The 7,015-nt window shown below is 40.8% G+C and overlaps 2 long non-coding RNA genes and 1 pseudogene across 2 annotated transcripts in view; 2 read left to right on the plus strand and 1 right to left on the minus strand.

Annotated features, from left to right (window-relative positions):
- LOC145440166 (uncharacterized) overlaps positions 1-7,015 on the plus strand; it is a 44,756-nt gene that overhangs the window by 27,492 nt on the left and 10,249 nt on the right. The gene's annotated exons all lie outside the window — the stretch shown is intronic.
- The window catches only part of LOC145440167 (uncharacterized), a 32,355-nt gene that overhangs the window by 19,433 nt on the left and 5,907 nt on the right, over positions 1-7,015 (plus strand). The window lies entirely within an intron of this gene.
- LOC145441220 (calcium/calmodulin-dependent protein kinase type II subunit alpha pseudogene) lies at positions 3,114-5,858 on the minus strand (annotated as a pseudogene).

The raw sequence follows: 7,015 nt of genomic DNA on the forward strand, positions 1-7,015 counted from the left end.
AACTAAGAATAGCAGCCTCGGAAATTTGGTCTCGGTAGTCGGTACAGCATAAGAGATTTTGGTCTTGAAACTGGAGACTGTAACACGACACATACGTTTTTATTACTGTCTTATAGGTCTGCTGCGAAATCGCCTTTGGAAAATATAGTACCGAATAAATACGTGGATGAAAGCCTTAAACTTGGTACACTGTTACATGACATTATCGAGAAGTGGCCTCATGGCCCTTTTCGGTATGGTACACTGTCAAAATTAATGCGAACAGACCAACACCGAATTTTGCGTAAAATTTACTGAGGAATAGGCTGATCAAGTGATCAGCTGTTAGCCGCCCACAATTTCACGGTGAAATTGACATTGGAGAATATAATATCAAAGTAAATATTTGAATGCAAACTGAGAATGATATCATCATCTCAGTTAACGTTACCGCAGATACACCGGCTTTTGCGTGAAATCCGCAATGTGTTGTAGGCCAAAGTGTCAGATCGGAGCACATCTTTACCACACTCGACCTTGATAACGAAATTACTGCCCTAATCATTGAGTGTCAACCTTGAGACTTGGCACAGCGTTCGATACTAAAATCAAGACATACCGTGCAAAAGCTTATGACGGATCTAGGTAAGGAGCATCGTTAAAATCAATAGAGACCAATACCGGCTTTGCGTATAATCTGTTAGCGATAAATGACTAGTCAGCTCTCACTTGAATTAGGAAACCAAATTACCACTAACACAGTTCAGTGACAAACTTAAAACTTAGTACAGCGTTCGATACTAACATTAAGACTTACCGTGCCAAATGTCATAACCGATCTCGGTATTAAACATCGTCAAAACCAATGGATACCAATACCGGCTTTCGAGTAAAATCTGTTTGCGATACATGACGGATCAGCACACACTCAACTTCGGAAACGGAATTACTACCCTAAACTTTAAGTAGAAACCCTGAAACTTGGGGCAGTGTTAAATACCACCATCACGACATGACATAACAAGTTTCAAGAGTTTTCATGGTGTGAAACCCCATTAAAATCGACCTATACCAGCAAAGGTCGACTAAACGCAGATGACGGTAACAGAGTTCAGCTATAGATACGATTGTTACATCACACCTTCAGGGCACAGAGCTATCGTGCCCCGGTTGCTCGGTAATTTTATGAATAGGAGAGAGTAAATCACCGTTTCTTTATTGTGCGCGGCTTCGAGAGAATAGACAGTGAAAGCTTGTTATGAGCGCTACCGGGGCAAGCCCCGGCTAGGCATTCGCAAAGCGAAAACACAGAAGAGAATTCGATTTTCGCAGAGACTTCGCTATATATGGGCATTTACAAGCGAAAGGACAAGAAGTATACGATTTTCGCTGTGATTTCGGTTTATTTAGATAGGTGTGCGTCTATAAATGGTGAAGAATTGTTATTGAACAGAATTTTAGGTGGGGCAATGCCCCAGTTGCCCTATAGGACGAGCCGCCACTGGTGATTTGCCTTATAATAGATTAAAAAGTGACCTACGTATTCGCCTCTTGTCATTATATTAACACTGTTGCCCTATCTCGCCCAAACATTGCTGCATTGATCATTTGCTACCATCGTTTACTTTTTCTTTCTATTTTCCTTTTTTAAACTAACATTTTTTACAGCAAGACTGAATAGAGTCAAGTGTACCTGTTCGATGCGGGTGTGATCAGACTAGTTGACCCTCAATGTCGTATCGATCATTCCTATCTAATACCGAATACCGTGTATGCATATCTTCTGTACCACTATCATTGCAGTCTGTTGTTATGTATTTTGGTTGGATGAAAATAAAGACTCTCTCTCTCACTCTCTAGTTTTGATTGCACTTTTTAAAAATTCTGTAGTTTGTAAAAGTCGATCTTTAATGATTGCGCAATTGCACACGCGTTTCATTATTTTGCTAGAGAGGTTTAACCTGATTATAAATTCATGCATTTTATCGCGTCTTAACCTTCTGCGTATTGTTTTCGTGTTGCTGCTTTCCTTATGGTTTATGCAAGACTTGTAAAATTTAGGGGGAGGAGGAACTACAGGGTTAGATTTGTGCAGTTGAACTCTCGAATCGAGTTAACATAAACGTTTCACCCGCAACAATGAATGTCTGGCTGAGATGAGCATGGATTAGGATTAGGATTTGAAAAAAACGGGTTTGTAAAATTTTGTCAAATTTGGATTGGATTAGGATTAGAGATTTTTTCTAAACGGATTACGATTTGGGTTGGATTTACCGATTTGGGAGATTGATATGTCGTGTGGCGAATGACGACAAACTTTATTCACTCGGTGCCAATGAACATTGTTGGTTGTGTAAGAAAAATTTCCTATTCCTCCCGTGCATACATTGGCATTTTTATGAATTTTTAGATAGATGCGGACTAGGATTGGACATGGATTTAAATATACAAAAGTTCTGGATTAGGATTTGGATTACGATTTAAAGCTTTGGGTTTGAATTGGATTAGGACATGGAAATTTCAAATCCGCTCATCTGTAATGCCCAGGTGGAGACGCATCGTATCACCACAAAATAATAAACTTCATTCTATAGTCTACATTTCATTGTGACGTGATAATTTCGTGTTTTTGAATTTTTGTATTGTGGCTCTTTTAAAGCTGAGATTTTTTATATGCGGATCGTGCATGAAGCAGGTATGCCCACCCATGTTATAGGGTCTCATAATAATGTGTTGCAATCCTAAATTGTCTTAGATACTTGATATTTGGTCATGAATACGATGCGTGGCATTGTATGGTTCCCTCGTTCGGGAAATAAGCATATCGATGCAGGGCTGTAATGACTCGAGTCATGACTCGACTCGAGTCACGATTTTCTGATGACTTGACTTGACTCGAGTCATTTTCTCAAAATACGGAAATGACTCGACTCGACTCGAGGCAATATGTGTATTGACTCGACTTGGAGTCGAGTCATTGCGCATGACTCTAACCAAGTCATACGACTCGAAATTCAGACGGTCAAGACCGATATTTAATTGTAATTTCGAAGAACAGTAAAGTAACCACCCTATTAGGATTTTGTCTATTGGTACTGGTACTTGAAAATGCGATCAGAAACTATTAAAATTGAGGAAAATTATTAATTTATATATGCGAATCATTCGATATCACCAAACAGAGTTATAAAAGTGGGTTTAACAAGACTTCAACTGGAAACTGAGCAGTCAACACAATGACTTGGACTCGGACTCGAGTCATTATACCATGACTCGGACTCGAACCTCTGCTCGATGACTTGGACTCGGACTTGGCTCGGTGGTGCATTGAAAATGACTCGACTTGACTCGAGTCAAAACTATAAAAGTGAGATTGACTTGTGACTCGGAGCTTTAGGACTTGGTTACAACCCTGTATCGATGTCTTATAAAAATGTTGTATGTGGCCTTCCGTTTGAATGCATTGTCCACACATCCGGATACATTGATGCTTGGCGTAATATGAATCCAGCGACGCCCTCTTTTGGGTAATGATTGTTTGATTTGAACCATTGATACAATCACAGCAGAGAAACGGATCAGAAAGTTTACATTACCATAGAGCACGCACGCTTTAACTTGTCACCATCGTACACCAGGGCGACCAAGTTATGCTCGGAGGTAGCAATCCGCTTAGTAACTGGAAGCACTGTTGAGTACTTCAGTAGTTCAGGTGAGATTAGAATTTTCTCGATTTCTACAAATAGGAAGATATCGCATGGCAATTTTTGAAAATGATACCAGCACCCCAATCGGGAGATGCAGTGAGCAAATCAGTACGTAACGTTTGGATGTTAGGCAAACAATTAAAGCAGTGGTTCTCAACCTATTTGGCTTCGCGGACCCCTTTTGACCGTCACGGATCCTCGCGGACCCCCTCAAGTTTTAGTTCAATTTTAACTCTATTATGGTGCAACCTTCATCTGTCTTGTGCAAATATGAATTGTAGGCTTGTGATAAACAGGAAAATAATGATTTTTCTTGAAAATAACCTCAGACCATTTATGTAGAAATTGGTAGACTATTATTATTTCAAGGCTAATTTTGCTGCTGTAATTCTTGAAGTACTAGGTCGTGTCTTGAAAATCCGCGTCTACGTTTTGATATGAATGAGGAGTGCCGAAAACCATTCCCGCAAAGATAGATGGAGGCTAATGCAATATTACCGCATAACGCTTCCGACGATACTTTTGGTGTGATCGCAACATTTATGGCACCAAAATGAAGAAAATTATATTTTATGAACATATCACGTCCAGCATCTAGCGCAGGGACGGGCAACGTACGGATCGCGAACAGCAGAGAGTTTCTACCGTCAAAGTGAAATCCTAATCTAAATGTATAGACAAATGTTATGCGCCAAAGAATGGATCCAAGTTTTCCAACTTGAGAAAGACTGTCAGGAAGCGACTTGTTACGTCCGGGTTTACATATATATTTACGAGCAAACATTTTCGACCATGAACAATTGAACAATAACAAGACAAGGCTGCCTACCAATATAACTGGTGATATGAATTTCAGGGTTGGAGCGTAATGCTTTGATAGCAACGAAACACTCCTTGTTCATCAAAAAACCAGCTTTGTCGATAGAGAATCCGCAATGAGAATGTGCCAAATCTGATAGCCGAGCTTTAAGGGCAGATATATCATGGTGCTAAACACACCCACTCCTTCGGAAAAGCGCATCAGACTCAACCTCCTCAGTCTGACGACAGTAATTTTTCTGTGGAATGTAGTGGCTACCGACTCTGCGTTTGTCAGAAACGGGTGTTTCAATGCCTCTTCGGCAGTCATTCTTTCATCCTGATCCACTGTCAACAGTCTTCTCAGCAAATCTTGCTCCTCGTCCCTCAAATATTCCTGCTTTGCATCTTTCGGGATGTTAAACCGTCCCTCTGCAATTTTTCGATACAGCGTCACCTTTTCAGCGCGGTAAATTTTATCGAAAGGATGAAAGCCGATCAGCATCATGTAAAGAGCCACGCCGCACGCCCACATATCCACTGGTGTACCGTATTCTTCAAATCGAACCATTTCTGGTGACATAAAAAGCGGCGTCCCAGCCCAACCGTGCCATGCTTTGGGTGTGTCCCCGATCTCGACGGATAACCCAAAATCAATGAGCTTCACTGTCTGGTCTGTGCTGACCAAGATGTTGGAAAGTTTTATGTCCCGTTGCACAATGCGAAGGGAATGGCAGAAGCAGACTCCTTCCATAATCTGCCTCATGAGGTGACTCGCGTCAACAGCGGTGTACTTCTTTTTCGTGCAGATGTCGTAATAAAGATTGGAGCCTTTGATATATTCGAAGATTAATACGTTTCTTTCGGGCTCGCTGAAATGCTCTATCAGATGCAGCATGTTTGGATGCGCGTTCAAACGCTCACATATCCTAATTTCCTTGCTTACGTCCGCACCCCCTTTTACGACGTAGTCCGTTAAACTGATGACTTTTGCGGTGTGATACACCTCAGTGACGTTGTCACGGCATTTTTATACGTGTGCGAAGCTTCCACGACCAATATATTTCAGTAAGGTGAAGATATCATTAAAGTTTCGATTGCATTTCGTTGAAGATACAACATTCAATTCATCTGCCTTTTGACACGATTTAAGCATTTCGCCTCTCAGCTTCGCGATGTGCTTTTCGTCCAGCTCAGAACCGCTATTGGACATGGTAGAATTGGCTTCGCTGTCACTGCCCAAGACGGCCTCGCCGGTCATCTTGCGATACGCTTTGGTCAAACTCGGACAAATAACTTAGTAACGCCGTTGAAAGAAAAATCTGACTGAGCGGCGGCCTGTCGTTCTTGGCGCTACGAAAGCGAGTAATCAAGACCCGCTTGTAGTCACCGTGTGCAAATTAACAATCTACTTCGTTGAAGCGACTAGCTACTGCTTTTTGAGTAGTTCCATTTCTAGTCGTAGTTTCGCATTTTTAAACGTGAGTATACTTCTAGTTGTAGTTATAGTTGAGCTTTAAAATAGTAGCAGTAGTAGAACAACAACAACAACAACAACAACAACAACAGCAACAACAACAATAACAACAACTAGAAAACGCGTGTCGTCGCTTGGCGTGAAGTGTGATACCAGTGTTCTGTTGTGTGATGTTGGATATAACGACCATTGTAAAGTAAGGGCCAGGGTTGTAACCAAGTCACATGGTTCCGAGTCACGAGTCAATCATACTTTTGTGGTTTTGACTCGAGTCAAGTCGAGTCATTTTCAATTCATCACAGACTCGAGTCCGAGTCAAAGTCACCGTTTAAAGGGTCAAGTCCGAGTCATGGTGTTATGACTCGAGTCGAGTCCAAGTCACAGTATTGAAGTCATGTTCAACTCATGTTTTCAATCCTGCTTGGGTAATATCGAATTCCTTGTTTACGAAACATGCTCATTTTGTCCCTATCAGAGTCTTGGCACGTGTTTATTTAGGCAGATAACGGACAGGTCCTGGCCTCATTTACCGATGCTAAAGATGACTTTACTAATCTTAGAACTTGAAATCGAATATCTCTTGTCAGTCTGATACATCACCAATACAAGCATTCAGTTTTTATTATGAACACATCGACGATAGTTCACGAATAGCTGATAGAGAACCAACAAATTCACGTCAAGATACTAGTTGATAGAGAATCAATAGATGCATGTTTATGTAGAGGTATTTACAACAGGCCGGCATGCTGTAAAAGCGTGCATGCAACTATGTGCATTGTGCAGTGACAACAGAACAGATACCTTTTGATTATACTAAAGGTTTTCCCAATTGCATTACAGACTAAATCGCAGTTACAGCATTGGAGAAATAATTATACAATGGGGCTGTTCAAAAACATTTTTTCAAATTTTCCGACTACATTCTTAAAATTGCTAGATTGCCTAAAAAATCAAATTTGGCTCAATTCCAACCAGTAGAAAGCAATGCTATGAAAGAAAATTTTAGACTAATTACAAATAGAGATTTTCGAATTTTACCGGCTATCTCATG

This window comes from Botryllus schlosseri, chromosome 6 (genome assembly GCF_051294905.1).
Source record: "Botryllus schlosseri isolate E-star chromosome 6, Bs_hap1, whole genome shotgun sequence".
In the NCBI taxonomy this organism is placed as follows: domain Eukaryota; kingdom Metazoa; phylum Chordata; class Ascidiacea; order Stolidobranchia; family Styelidae; genus Botryllus; species Botryllus schlosseri.